The 16,439-nt window shown below is 37.0% G+C and overlaps 1 long non-coding RNA gene across 1 annotated transcript in view; it reads left to right on the top strand.

The window, feature by feature from the left end:
* LOC125259163 overlaps nucleotides 1-15,413 on the top strand; it is a 54,610-nt gene extending 39,197 nt beyond the window's left edge. Inside the window, exon 4 of the long non-coding RNA XR_007182737.1 lies at nucleotides 14,764-15,413. This is a non-coding gene — a long non-coding RNA (uncharacterized LOC125259163). The remainder of the gene's footprint in view (nucleotides 1-14,763) is intronic.
* Nucleotides 15,414-16,439: the final 1,026 nt, after the last annotated feature.

The raw sequence follows: 16,439 nt of genomic DNA, 5'->3' as shown, positions 1-16,439 counted from the left end.
CTCACATTGCACCACAATAACGAGTGTACAGCCGATGCACACACAACGGCTGTCCGAATTCACTCACTCGTTTTCATTCACTCTTTCAAGTGAACAATATAAGTGGATAAGGTAGGGAATAGTGAATGAGGCTTTAGGGGTTGATTTCAGACTTACCATAGGCTGCAACAGCAGTGCAACAGTGAAACGGGACCCTCTCAAACAGTGACGCTGCGCCGCGTTCCGAACGTTGGTTAAGCGACACATACCGGTATTGCAGTATCATCAAAATTCATATCATAACAAAAATAAATGCCGGTATTCGGTATGAACCGGTATACCGCCCAGCACTAGTATGCGTACGTGTTATAAGCCAAAATATTCAATAAACAAACATGTATGTATAAAGAATGGATGGTTGTTTCAAATATGCAGAGCTTTCACAATAATTTCTTCTTGAGGCTGATAATAACCAGTTTAACTTGTATTCACTGACAGAACATTAGAATTACAATATTAACAGGAAAGACATGCCAACACCATGAGATAAAATAGGAAAGACATGTTTTGGTGCTTTAATGGTCTAAATTAGGAAAGTAAGGAAAGGAAGAGAGGAAGAGAGGGTTAAATGAACAACAGGACATTTTGGCCACGTTCACACAGCAGCAGAATATGGTTGTCAATCCTGTATACGGTTACGTCCACACACAGTGCGGTTATTTACGGGAGTGACAACCAAATAATATAACCAAATCTTTAACCAAACTCACACCTGTAATTTTTTGTTTTGTTTTGTTTGTTTTTGTTTTTTTGTTTTTTGTTGATAAGTGCAACAGTTAAAGCAGAACTAAGTAACTTTTTTTTACCTTTATAAATAGTTTTCTAAGTCCTTACGATGGTTAATTGACTTGTAGTGGTGTGTTTGAGGCGTGCACTAACCCCCTCTGGCACGTCTACGCCAAAAAACAACACTTGCAAGTTGAGCTGCGCCGACCCGACACAATCTCGCCTCATGTTCATGTTCACGTGAGAGTGACAAAATGCTTTACGGTAATTCAAAAACAATGTATATATTATGACTTTATGAGACAATTTTCGAAAATTACCCACCTCCATCGAGATTTCTTGTACTGTATTTGCAAAACTACTGCCTGTGAGCGTTGTAGTTGTTGTAGTCCAGAGCTGCGCTTGGAGTATTTACGACAGTGTGATTCACTGAAGGAACCTGTAGGGGGAGCTTCGCAAATCTTACTGAGTTCCACTTTAAAGCTATCTGGCTAGCGCATGTTTACATTGAAGCCGCTGACGGTTAGTGAAGATTTGATGGATGAACTCGCTGCTCAAATGGACTCTGTCAAAAGTGATAAGACTTTTCTGTTTTATGGATGTCGCCATCTTTGATATTACTTTGGTCACTGTCGCTATGGTTACTGGTAAGAGAATACGGGTTTGACTCTCGTTGCACGTTCATACAGAGAGTATTCGAGATGCTGCTGTAAGTTGCTGTGTGATCAGGAAATTTGAAGACTCACAGCTGTAAGTAAATGCGGTTGTCAATCCCAAAAATTGACAGTGTGAACGTAACCTTTGTCAGTCATTTGGTTTGTATTTCTATGGGATTGCACTGAACTGTTATTCAGAACTAGTTCCATTAAATAAGACCAGAGTGTAATGATGGTCAGTTTCATTAATGGTTCTCGCATGTGCATTCTTATTTGATGCGCGTATTTTAGTACGGAATCCTGTAATAAAATACTCATAGTTCCCAGTACTACCAATGCAACATGCATACAGTGCAACCAAGCTATTCTGACTCCTGAATAAATGACTCTTATGATCCGGTTGTCTAATAATCATTGTAGTAGCCTCTTTTTTAATATAGATAGACCAATTATTTTCTCAGAAAATATTGTGAAAACGTAATTGAAATGTCTGTGTAAACACGAAATAATTGAGTAAAACTTTACAATAAGGTTAATTTGTTAATGTTAGTTAATGTTTTAAAGACTCCCTGTGGTGAAAATCAAGTTTTTAATGTTGTTTATATGACTGTTTTTAATATGCTTTAAGACAAACCATATGCAAATTCATAAGTCAAACACCATTGTTGAGTATTTTCTGTTTAAAACTGCAGTGATCTAAAGACGTGTTTTGAAATCGCTGATGTTTGTGACGTCACAAACTACCTTGTAACCAATCACGTCAACGTACTTTAGCATATCATTAACTATGACTGCTCTGAAGCAGGGAGTCTCAAGAGAATATATATTTTATGTTGATATTAAAAATCTTTGTTATTGTTTGAAATGATCGCATCATTGTCATTTAGAGATTAAATTGTTTTTTTGCAATTATTTATTAGATCCATTAAAGAACCAAAATCGTTAAGAGGAATAGGAACTGTTAAATTCTTTACAATTGCCTTTAGTTTTAGTCAGATCAGACAGAGAGAGAATATGTAGTAGTTGACGTGGAGGATACAGAAGATGAGCGGTATTGTCCAGCAGTGATTAGATTAGCTGTGAGTGTTAGAGTGAGGGCTGAACGTGGGAGAGAGGAGAGCTGGTCAGGGCTGCCGGATCAGGGGAAAGAAAATTAATTGAAAGCAGCTGTTAGACTGTGTTTCTAATGCCTGGACTGGACAGAGTCAGCATGGCCTTGCCACCCAAGAGAGAAAGAGAAACAGACAAAGAGACAGGTATAGAGATAAACAAGACAGTCAGTCATACAGATCCAGGGCCAAGTGTGTTAACAGACTCTGACATGGGCTGTACAGAGACTTATATTCATTTGGATGGAAATAAAGAATTGTAGAAGGAATGCACGAAAGGGACATGAAGACGAAAGAGAGAAACGGAGAACATGGAAGAGATAAAGCGCAGAAGCCAGTTCATGAATGTACATCTGCTCTTGTCATGTTTATCCCTAGAAGCAATGTCAGGGACTGACAAGCTTCTGAGAATCCTCTGTCTGTAAAAGCTTCAGTCTGTCAGCTGTGCACACACACAGAAAAGCAAATTAATCACACTGGGGTGGATTCATCAAACAGTTGTGGCACTTTTGAGTGTGGTATTTAAACACAAAAATCAGCGTCTTATTTGCCACTATCCAGGTGCTAAATGCACAGAGTATTTTAATTTTGTCATTGTAATTCTTTTCAGTGAAAAAACATGAATTTTTTCACAAAATCCAGTACTATTTAATTGGTGCAATTGATGTTTTTTTAATTAAGTTTGTGCATTAGAGTTGGAGATTTTTTTCTCTCTGCAGGTTACATTGTTATGTCAGTAGACTTAATGAGTGAGTCACTGAATCAACCAATTCTCTCAAAAATGCTGATTCATTCACAAACAAATCGAGTGTCTGTTTATGAGTAAGTCAGGGAAATGTTTATTCAACTAATTCTTTTAAAAACACTAATTCATTCAAGACCAAATCAAGTGACCGGCTGTGTCCGAAATTACATGCTCTCTGAGTAGGTACTTCTTTTGAGAGTAACCTTGTGCCTGTGTTCTATATAGTATAAATGTGTGTACTATATAACATACATAGTACTGTACATAATGTGTAGTACATGTTGTCATTATCATGTGACCTACCAGCATAATTTTTGCCAATTCACTGCCATTCACAAATCCTCTCCTGTGGCTTCATGGGATAGTAAAATGTCTATCAAATGCTTCACTTCAGTATTGTGCAAGAAGTCGTAAGTCATCCATGCCGTACTTTTCGCCAACTGTACATTCAGACATACTTCTCTTTTCCCATAGTGTTTTTTGGCTACTATGTAGTATGGAAATATGCAATTTCGAATAGAGCCACTCTCTTTATGAGTGAGTCAATGAATCATTTATTTAAACAATTCATTCAAAAACAGATTCAATCAGGAATGAATCAAGTGACGATCTTTATGAGTGATTGACTGTATCATAGATTCAAAGAAAGAGCAAACGAAAGAGCAAAGTCGTCTCCAGTGTTACCTTAATCTAAACAGAGAGTACAGTCTGGCTGAATATCTCACCTCTGTCAGAAATACAACACACAGGAATTTGTTAACCAAGTACAGACTTAGTGACCACCAGCTGGCCATAGAAAGAGGGCGACACAAGAAGACATGGTTACCCAAAGAAGATCGAGTCTGTAATGAATGTAGATCTGGGGCAGTTGAGACGGAGGCACACTTCCTCATCCACTGTGATAAATACACAACCTTAAGAGAGAGTCACTGTACTGTCAAATACAGAATATTATCCCAGAGTTCCAGTCACTCCACGAAACTGACAAACTGAAAATATTACTTGGTGAAGGACCTTCTTCCGCTTTAGTAGCACACCATATTTATAATTGCCACAAACTAAGAGGTACTGAGTGAACACATCCATATTATACTACTATCAATATGTGTATAGATATATATGTATATATATGTGTATATATATATATATATATATATATATATATATGAATGCATTTTATATATGTTCTTGTTTGTATGTTTGTTTGATTGTTTGATTTTGTTTTGCTTTATGCAATGCTTTGGCAATATGTACCTAAATATGTCATGCCAATAAAGCAAATTGAATTTGAATTTGAATTTGAATTTGATTCAACAGAACTACTTGCGTTTCATTAGCAAAATTAGAAAAAGTAAGTTAGGCTTAAAAGGTAAGTTAGGCCTACTCAAAACAATTAACTTCTTTCTTTATTGTACTGTTTATAAAAGCAAATACATTCTTAGTGAATCCCCCATAGAATGGTTTGCAAAAGGGAAAAAAAAAATACAATTGCTAAATTTTGCACTCTCTCTCTCTCTCTCTCTCTCTCTCTCTCTCTCTCTCTCTCTCTCTCTCACACTCACACACACACACACACACACACACACACACACACACAAAGATCAAACCATGGGCAGCACATCTAGAGCCTAAGCCAGAGCGGGTGGATTGGTAAAAGGAAAAAGAAAAACAGAAGGAAAAATATATAAAGAATGCCTATCCAAGTTTTCTGAAAAGCATGACTTAAAAGAAAAACACATTCTCTTTTAACCTCTGGCTTTCCTCCATTGCCCCACCTCTTGCTTTCCATGTTTCCATCTTTCTTTGGAGGCACACCAAGGCTGTGCGTTTCTGTGTGTATGTGCGGTTAGGCGAGTGTGTGTGGTTTGAAAGCAACAGAATGTGATGAGGCAGCTCTTTGTTTGAAGTAAGGATGGAGATGAAGGAGTGTGTGTGTGTGTGTGCGTGCGTGTGTGTGTGTGTTTGAGGGTGCGGAGAGCTCTGTGTTGAATAAGAAAGACTTGAAGATCCTTCAACTGGCCTCTGGACTAAATTCAATCCGGCCGTCCAAGGAACCGAGAGACAGAACAGAGCCAAAGAAACGTGTGTCCAAGAAAGTTTGAGGCAGTACAGTCATTCGTAAATTTCTGCAAAAAGGATATAAAGAAACTTCAATAAAACAAGGCTAAAAGTATGAGTGCTTAACAAACACAGGCTATGCATGAGTGTAGTATAAGCTTAGGCTCAGAGCTGTGAGTGCTGGCAGCTGTCTGATCAGAGAGGAGGGGGGAAACTTTGGTGAGTCGGTCTGAAGGTCAGTAAAACACAGGGGAGAGAAGAAATAATGGCTTGGCATGAGGAAACTGTAGAACGACTTGCTGCAACAGCAGAAGAGAGAGGACCATTTGAAAACAAAGCACGATCATGTTGCTGCATCTTTAACAAACACCCTCACCAGTAGTTTGTGTGCTTGAATGCATTAAATAGAGAGAGAGAGAAATACAGAAAGAGAAGGCTGTTAAAGGAATAAATCATCCAAAAATGAGAATTCTGTCATCATTTACTCCCCTCATGTTGTTCCAAACCAGTAAGACTTTCTTCCATGGAACATAAAGGGAGATATTTTTGAAGAACTGTACTAGTTGCTATTTTTCCATGTAGTTACAATGAATTAGCACTGAGGCTTTTAAACCTCAAAAAATGCATAAAAGCACCATAAAAAAGTACCTTTAACGTATACACAATATATCATATTTAAGAGATCCGCTATGCAATGTACCTGCATGGAAAAGACCATCAAAGAAAGAAAGAAAGAAAGAAAGAAAGAAAGAAAGAAAGAAAGAAAGAAAGAAAGAAAGAAAAAAGAAAGAAACAAACTCTTGAGGAGAAATAAAAATTACATTTTCATTTCTAGGTGAACTATTCCTATTCAAATGCACTTACTAGTAGCTTGTGTAGGCTGCATGGTGTGCATACTTGTGAGTGTGAGAGAAAGGGCTGTTAACAGAGAAGAGATCTGCAGGCTATCAACAACTCTGCATAGCCTCTGGGGAGTCCCTTTGAAAATGTAGTGCTTTGGGAAATGCACTCACACAATTTATTTGGACTCAATAAAGCCGGTGAGGAATTTTCCCAGTGTACATCACATACTCTCTTCCATCTCTTTGCCGGCAAATCTGAGGAAATGAAAGCGTCAAATAAATATCCATAAAATTCGAACACAAGCCCTTTTGGTGATTTGTGAATCTGGTGAATCTGCGATACCCAAAAGACTGAGAGGGAAAACAGAAAAAGAGAGAGAGTGTGTGTGTGTGTGTGTGTGTGTGTGTGTGTGTGTGTGTGTGTGTGTGTGTGTGTGTGTGTGTGTGTGTGTGTGTGTGTGTAAGAGAGAGAGTGGGGTCCTTCCTGGATATTTATACACCACTGACTCATGCTAGAGGAATCACATTAGCTATGGCTGCCATGTTTTTATTGGAGCTCCAGCCGGGCCATTCTAACCATCTTGGCCTCCCTCTCTATATCTCTCTTTCTCTCTCTCCTACTCTATTTCTTACAACTTTCAGCTCAGGCACTCGGTTAATGATGTGTCATTTCCTGTCATTGCTTGTGCTGTGTGTTAGAGTCTTGTTAAACTCAGATATATGTGCAATTCAGCTGAACATATGCGCCTCGGAAAATACTGTGAAGGTTATCATGAAGTTTTATGACACTGTAGAAAGTTTCTAATTTTGTCTGAATTGTTTTTTTGTTTTGTTTTGTTTTTTTAATAAAGCAAAAAAAAAAAAAAAATCCCTGTTTGTATCAGTCTTGTATCACATCTTGTCTGTGTTTGTGTGATACAAACACATTGTCAGTTTGTGTATTAGTGGTGAAGGTTTGGAGTCTTTCCACAGTTTACATGATTACGCCAGTAGGTGGCGACAAGTGAACCATTAAATCATTTGTTCATTCACTCAACTGATTCATTCAGGAACAAATCAAGTTGACTCTTTATGAATGAGTCATTGAATAATTTACTTAACCGATTTTTTTTCAAAAACACCTGAATCGTTCATGAACAAAACACCATTATTGTGTGTTTCTCAGATAAGTGACGGTTCTGCTTTGACGTCAATTGGAAGTTGGAACTATTTGTGTTAGCGGAGTATGACAACGTAACTGGCAATAACAACGTAACTGGCCAATTCTTACGAAAATTGGCAAAGATAATCTTTGGACTGAGACGAACAGAAATGACCGAACAGAATTTTATGACCTATTGGTGAACAAAAAAGTTGTGATGTCGCAAACTTAACGAAGTGGACCCAATATTGGTTCAGAGGCTGCATCTCGGCCAAACTTTGAGCAATCGGTCATGAGATCTAAAAAATGTGAAATAACTTTTGAACAGTTTGTCAGAAAAGTATAATATTGATTTCTATGGATTCCTTGTGAATCCAAGGATAACTGGCAATATTGTGTCAGAAATGTGAGTTACTCAGTATTAACTTCTTGTTTATTAAACAATTGCATAAAAGCTACATCATTCAATAATGCTACCTTTGTTGCTAGTTCTAACTTAACCTTTTCGAATTATTGTTTGGACACATGTATACAATCTAGCAACAGATCATGAATCTGTGGTGTTTAAAGCTGGAATACAAGACACGACTTGTAAAATCTGAAACACTAGGCATCATACGATTGCAAACTTTGTTAATGGTAATAGAGAAAAATTGGACATCATATACTAAATTACAAATCATTTTGAACACAACACACTCATGCAGAAACGTGCCTCATTGCTAGACGTGCAACAAATGAAAACTCAAAAATCAGCTCAAAAATGTTTGAAAATCGGCTCAATGTCTAACATTTTTATATGTCCGACTGGATGGAATCATAGTCTGGAGCTAAAAAAAAAAGAAAAGAAAAGAAAGTCTCATACTACCATACATTATGCGATTTTTCTGTAAAATCTGTCACTGTGACTTCCCAAAGATTAACTTTTGCCAGTTAGCGTCTATTAAAATAAAATCTGGGCAACATTTGTGCAGTGTATTCCAGCCTTAAAAAGTATTTTCACACAGAGGATCTTTGGGACATTTTCCTTAATTATGTACATACTTGTCCTTTAAACTGTTGTTGTATTGCAGTTTTCACACAGCAGTTTTTCTGGTGTGATATTGCTTTAATAAACAGATTTATTTTTTTATTTTTTTGTCTGGTCCCATATGGCTTGCCTTCCAGTGTTGGAAGACATAGAAACAGACAGCTGGTTGGGCTGGTTAGGGCTGAACAAGTGTGTGTCCGTATGTGTGTGTTCTCTCAGCCCTTTTAACAAGTTTTTCTCTCTAATTATCTGCCTGTTGGATTACTGTAAAGGAAGCAATGCCTCGGGCAGGGGTCACAATTCTCTTTATATATCTCCATTCCTCCATCCAATTCTTTATTGCCTACTTATATTGCTCACTTTCTCGCTCTCTCTCTCTCCCCCCATTGTTAATGAACCACAATGACATTATAGACACCATGCATTCAGACTCCCAGTTTGAATGCAACAGCACTGCCTCATGCATATGTATGATCTGAATAATTATGTATATCTTAATCCAAGAAGTGTGTGGGCTGATTAAACATGCCTACAGTCTTTGAGCATAGGCAATTCCTCAACAGAGCAAAATAAACAAACAGAATTTTATCATGCGTTCCGAAAAAAGGGAGGAGAGAGAAGCAAAATGAAGCAAGTGAGAATATGAATGTCACTTATTTAAATGCATTATTTGGGGCTGTAAGAACAATAAACTATAAGTCTTTGAAATCTTTTGGTCCATGAATAATAGAGGTCTGTTTTTAAACTGTTTCAAAGGGAATTCTGCCTAACGACCACAGGCTAGTGTCCCATCATCCTTCTCACCCATGTCGTGCTTGCTGATTGGTCAGACATTGCACACAGGGGATAAGAAAATGAAGATGCTTTCTTGTAATTGCATCAGCGTTCCTTACATTAAGGAAATTAAGAAATCGAACAAAAGCTTCAGGCAAGCAGAGAATGTTGGAATCACCAGCCCACGGAAGATAAACTTCAGGAGTTTTTGGCCTTGTTTCTTAACAAAAAATGGCAAGAGACACTGGTCAAGCAAACAAGGTTGTGCTAAGGACCTTTTTTTTTAGCTCAGAGGATGCCCTGTCATCGCTCTGGAGACTTAATGGAGTTCTCAGTTAGGACTTATTCAAGTATCAACTTTTTTCTCATATATTTCTTCTACAAGAGAAATACATTTGAGACCATTTTTTGGCATGCAGTAAGAGAATAGTGAAATAAATGTGAATTTAACTGAACAGAAATATCTTGAGTCCTTACTGAAATCTTTGATGACATTGGTGTCCCCTAAGCACAGTTTGTGACATTTCTTTCAAAACTGTACAGGACACATGTGAGTTTCCTTGGGAAGCACTGCTGTCTAAAAACATTTGAGACATTGAAGAGATCTTATTTGAGATTTTTCTTTGCTGTGGGTGTAGCTGAGTTTTGTTTTTAATGTTCTGATGTCTGTCTGTGGCATTGAAATGCAAGCTCTGATTGTTTAAAGCTACATCACTGCAAATTATTCATAATCTGTATTTTTGTCTTTTAAAATTGAGTGTTGTTGCTCCATATGGACATGAACTTGTAAAAAGGTTCCTAAGAGGAGGTAAATGAATCAGAGAGGCAAAACTGTATAAGATATATGCAGATGTTTTTAGTAAATATGTTGATATATGAAAATACTTAATTGGTTTGAGTAGGACAAACTTAAATTGAACAAATTAGTTCAGTTAAATTAACTGCTATGAGTATTTAGAACTTTCTTTTTCTTTTGAGTTCACAGCACAGACATATTTTAATAAACGGAACTGTTTCATTGTTTTGAGTTGTATGAACTCATTTCTTTTAATTTAGACTAACTTAAGTTTAACTGAAACTGGGCTGAGATTTCTATTTCCCAGCATGCTTTGCCCCTGGCACTCGAAAGTGAGAATAAATGCTCAAATTAAGTGCTATATAATGTTTTTTGTGCACGATTAATGGTAAGGGAGATTTAGTAGTGATTAATGTTTTATTATGCTAATTTAGAAGAGTTTCTGTTAATGTGGGTTTTTAGAGAGTTACCATCATGGTAACAAGTTGCGCATGTGGCTTTGTTTGAGAGCAGGTAAGTTACATGTTTTAAGATGCTGTACTTATTTAGTAAGTGCTATACCATGCTGTTGTTAACATGTTAGCAGATTAACAAGTTGGCATTTTCTGTATTTTTTTAGGGTTTATAGTAAAGTAAATAACTCGTTTGATTTGCAAGAACTCAAAATAAAAAAAGTAAACTAAATATTTTATGTTAATTGCTATCAAAATGTATGAGTTAGCTAACTCAGTACTTCAAGTTAGGAGAAATTAACATGCATGAGTACTACAAACTTGATGGTTCTGCCATCAAGGGAATTGGAAGCATCATAACTCCAAAAAATTGATGTAACTGATTACCTCAAATTTTTTGAGTAAGCCCAACTTACTCGGGTTTACAGTGCTGAAAACAAGTTCTTCTCTGGTAAATTTACCTTTTTTTAAGTATGCTAATATAAATCGCCATCACCTGCTTTCAAATGGAGCGGCATTTAATAAACAGAGCCGTAGTTCACTGATAAGCTATGAATATAAGCTATTCATCTGCGATATGAACGCGATATTGCGTGGCTTGTCAGTGATCTACGGCTCTGTCTATTAAATGCCGCTCCATTTAAAAGCAGGTGATGGCGATTTTGCGGTAATCGGGGAACCGGCTTTACTGACGAAATGCGCGTGACAGTCGAATGCGATATATCGCCCAGCCCTATGCTAATATACATTAAGTTGAAAACATTGTGTTTTTGAAATAATATAGTACATTTTGAGCTTTGTCTTTTTTGTCTCTGCTTTGTATCTCACAAAAAATATCACAATGAGAGGATGTGTGAAACATGTGAAGGACTATAAATGACCAGGCAATGGCATACCATATGCAGTATGTAATGCAATGTTGTTCTTATTTTACTGCATAACTATGAAGAGCTACTTTAGACTTTATGATATGGCTGTTGACCTGCACTTTACCCATTCAGGTACCTTTCCTAGCCAGACGTTCCATTTAAATGGCAAATATAATATTTGCTCAGATACCCAGCTCACATTTAACTCTCTAGAGTTATTCATTACAAACTGACAACTGTGAAATGTGGTTTCAATTTATTACTTTTGCATTTAAGGCTTTTAGCAGACACTCTTATCCAAAAAGTGCTTTAATACATTATTGATTTTCCAAGAGTTTCCAGAATATAATTTTAATCATATCAAATATGTTTATTTCATATCTACAGTAAATGTTTGTTCATATGTAGTTCATATATCATACAAATTGTTTTTATTTAGTTTTGAGACCCCCACAGTGTGTGTGTGTGTGTGATTAAATTGTGTTATGTTTGGCTTTCAGAGCATGTAGATGTGTTTTCTGAGGTGAGCTCATGGTGCACGTGTGGGTTTTAGGTTTTGGGGTCAGTCTGGAGCTGAATTTGTTGTACTTGGCCAGCTGAGTTTCAAATCCAGCTTAGGTATGGATGTTTGTGACCCAGTATACAGTGCATGTAAGGTAAGCACGGTGTGAAGCGATCAGTGTGTGTGTGTGGGTCAGTCCTGGTCTCTGTTGACTTTGGCCGGATCAGTGAAGTTGGAAAACTGCCTAGCATGACACACTAATCAATCTCCCTGAGTTATGGACCTCAAGAAGTTTGTATTTACTTTCCTTTTATTTTCTACTACACTATTTTTAGATTTATTTATACTATATGTCACTCACCGTAGAGCTCGGAGTATTGATGCCATTGGCATGGCTGTTTTAGTATGTGTTGATAATGCATATAGTCAGGCAAATGTGTAAATCACTCTGGTGAGTGTTATTATGCTTTAGGGAAGACTCTCACTGATTTACAGCCTTCTCGGACATGGTGAATATATTAAGAATTGACAATGTCTGGCCGATGTCCTTGTGGAATGTCAGGTAAAATTATAAGCAACTGTTAAAAGACTTTTCCTGAAGGGTTTATGAAGTTTTGGATGCCTTATAAATCTGCCATATGCAACATATGAAGCATTTAGACATACTATCATCAGAACATATATAGCAGTCTTGTGTTTATATGTGTGTATGTATATATATATATATATATATATATATATATATATATATATATATATATATATATATACTACCGTTCAAAAGTTGGGGTCAGTAAGATTTTTTCCCCCTTTTTTTTCTTTTATTTAGCAAGGATGCATTAAAATGATCAAACGTGACATTTCCATTGTTACAAAAATTATATTTCAAATAAATGCTGTTGTTTTGACTTTCCTATTCATCAAAGAATCCTAAAAAATGTTAGCCAGCACAACTTTATTCAACATTGATGATAATGATTATAATAAGAAATGTTTCTTGAGCATCAAATTAGCATATTAAATTTATATTTCTGAAGGATCATGTGACACTGAAGACATGTGACACTGAAGACTGGCTGCTGAAAATTCAGCTTTGCCATCACAGGAATAAATTACATTGTAAAATTTAAAATGTTTAAATGCACTTTCAAATTGTCATAAAATGTAACAGTATTACTGTTTTTTTTTTTTTTTTTTTTTTACTGTATTTTTGATCAAATAAATGCAGCCTTGACTTATTATAAGTAATACAATTTCATACTTTTTATACTTTAAAAGTGTATATAAAACACTGTTTAGTATGTTTTTTAAGCCATTTGGTTTATGAGGACACACACACACACACACACACACACATACAGAAGTATACATATAATATTGAGTTAATGTTACATGAAAAAAGACTGTATGCTAAAATTTTACAGATATTTGCATTGCAAAGGATTTGTTGTATTGTCTCCTAAATAAGGAATTTCCAAACTGCATTATGAAAAGAAAAAAAGTCAAGCACAGAGTTTCATCTTAATGAAAGCGTGTAGAGGTTAGTCATTTCCTTAAAGGAGGGAAGGACAGACGAGCCTCGTTGAAATGCTAATGTATGCATAGGGCTAAAGGGTTGATTGGACTGTGTAAAATTTGCTTGCAGTAAGGAGCCTCAGAGTCCAGGGTCAGACGCGGCGTGGTGTGGTTCGACTGAGGGCTGCCCTACATTTCCGTTCCAGCTTTTGTTTTGCCTCTTGTAGCGCAAGCTTCGGTTTGCACTCGGCGTCTTCGTCGGCCCATATCTGCGTTAAGATACAGTCGCTCATTAGAATACAAAAAAAAAAAAAAAAAAAAAAAAGGACAATGAGTTGAACAGAGATGCAATGTTTCCCTCCCAGCCACATGATGCTTATCTCGCAAAAAGACTCGATGAGGGAGGGGTTATCACATGTTGGATGTATTAACATGTCTGAAGGGTGAAAAGGGGTAGAAAACCACAAACAATACCAGAGGCCAGATATTTGTTTGTTCTTGATAAATTAAAGTTGATATCCTAAGTTCGGTCGCTAATGGTTGTGGCGCCGCTGAAGATGATAATGATGGTGGGGGTGTCAGGGTTATAAGAATGGTGATTAGCGAGAAACTCCAGGCAAATATTTCATTTCTTCTCATAAGTATATACATCTGCACCAACCCACACTCCACACTGGCACACACAATCACTTCCTAAAGCCTTCAGCGGGCGCATTTTTCTGCCTAACAGCCACACAAGTGGAGAAAAACAAGGGTTGAAATGAAAGAAGGAGAGAAAAAATGAAAAGATGAAATGACATGCTGTTCTTTGCTCTTCTAGCGTTGCTGAGAGCAGCTTTGCCACCCTCTCTTCTGTTACTTGACAACTCTGTCACACTCAGCCTCGCAGGCCTGACACTCACACACAAACACACACACAAACACAAGCGAGTACGCTTGCTTGAGTGCCTGCGCTCATGAATTCACACCAAGACAAGCACAAAGAGTAAGTACTATAAATGACCAGGCAATGCCGACCCTGATTTCATGACATGAATTTAATGCAATGGGCCGGCACTTGACTGAAACTGTTCTTATTTTACAACAGCACTGTGAAGAGCTTCTTTAGGCCTCATGATATGGCTGTTATGTTGTCCAGCGCTACATTCCACCCATTTAGGTAGCTTTACTAGCCAGACGTGCCATTACAGTATACGCCAAATATTTGCTCGCATGCCCGTTACAAACTGACGGCTGTGAAATGTGGTTTAAATGTATTATATTTGCATTTAAAGGGATAGTTCACCCCAAAATGAAAAATCTGTCATCATTTACATAGATAGATAGACATAATGTAGAAATATGCATTTTCTGTAAAGCTGCTTTGAAACAATATGTATTGTGAAAAGCGCTATACAAATAAATGTGAATTCTTCTTTAAGTCATCCATGTATAAGTGTGTGTGTGTGTTTGCGTGAAGGAGGGGTACAGCCCACTCCAAGCTTCTTTTGTCTCTCTGTCTCTCTCCAGCTGAATGTCAAAGCGCAACAAAAGGCAGTTTGTCCCTGTTGGAGTTCGCCTGGACAGTGCTGAAGACAAAAGCCTGATCTGCTCTTGTGTCTAAACTTTCACAAAGACAAAGCAAGGCTTAATTGCACACAAATGTGCCTACATTATGTTTGTGTGTGTGGAAGTTCCTAATTTTGAGCTCTCCAAAAAGGAAAACAGGAGGAAAGGCGAACAAAAACAAAACAGGTTGCAGTGCATAAAATGTCTGTTAGCATACTGAAGTTACAGGCTAAACAATGAGCTTGTAAAGCAGCTTTGTTCGGGTAATATCTGCAACAAAAACAGTCACACAATAATGGCAGCTTGTTTTTAACTAGAAGGAAATTTTGAGGTAATTTAAGATTAATGCTGTTTTGTTTACAAATACAAATTATAAAATATTAAAAATAAATAGTTAAAGTCTGAGCGACATTAAATATATTATGACATTTGCTCCCATTTTTGTGTAGAGGTTAGTTTATTAAAGGGATATTTTACCCCAAAAATAAAAATATGCCATTATTTAATTAAACACAAGTTTAAAAAAAAAAAAAAACCTGCCTGAATTTCATTATGTTACTTTTCATATTAACCAGTTATATTTTATGGTGTTGTTTTGTAGCTTGACATCCCAAATCCCCATTCATTATATGTGGAAAAATAGTGTCCATAACATTATCCATTCATGCCTTTGGTGTTTCACAGAATTCAAAACTGATGAAAGAATTTTCATTTCAGAAGTGAACTCTTCTTTAAGGTCATGTTAAGTGTTTCTTTTTATATATTATGGTGCTCTTACACTGAATCAGGTAGACAAGGTAAGTGAAGGAAAAAGAGAGAGAGAGAGAGCAGGAGGGAAAGTGGGACAACAATAAGCCAAGGGAAAGACGTATTATACGCTTGAGGGAGATGTAAAAGCAGAGTGGAATGGTTGTTTTTGTCACTGTCACTAAAAGTGAGATACCATCCATAATTCAAAATGGTCACTGTAGTCCAGACAGACAATAGCCGCATGAGAAAGGAAAGCAGAGCATGTGCAATATGCCGAAATACTCCATGTGTAAGTTCTGTATGAACTTCCTCATTAGAGGAAAATGCACATGTGAGGCTATGTGCTAAGTGTGTCAGAGTGCACGTTTGTGTGATGTTTGCATGGAGGAATTTTGCTCATGACAACAGTTCATCTGTTTTCAATTTCCTTGGCCTGTTTGGCTTGTCTCGCTCACATTAAATGATCTCCTAATGCGTTTCCATAGTTACAGCAGCCCTAATGCCTCAATACTACAGTGGCAAACCTTCACCTTCAGTGTATGTGTGTATATATATATAATATATTGTTACACACAGAAGGGGACGGAGACACAGGTAAAACGTATATGATGTTTATTGAACAACCAGAGAGTTATAGCAGAGTGTAGGTAAGTGAATGCAGATAAAGTTCTTAGCAGATGGCTATCAAGGCGGTGATACTTGTCTTGATCTTCTCTCCAGGATTTGTAGATGACACACGGAGACAACTCACTGAAGACACAGAGAACACGAGGGATCTTGGAAGAAAATGGAGACAGGTAAGTAGTCTTTACGGTAAGCATAACAGGAAGTATGTCTTAACGAGACTGGACAGTGACTCAGTGCTCTGAAGTGTCTTTATTGCTGCG

This window comes from Megalobrama amblycephala, linkage group LG23 (assembly GCF_018812025.1).
Source record: "Megalobrama amblycephala isolate DHTTF-2021 linkage group LG23, ASM1881202v1, whole genome shotgun sequence".
Classification (NCBI taxonomy): Eukaryota; Metazoa; Chordata; class Actinopteri; order Cypriniformes; family Xenocyprididae; genus Megalobrama; species Megalobrama amblycephala.
Note: the sequence above shows the minus strand (reverse complement) of the source record. Positions and strands in the feature narration are given on the sequence as shown.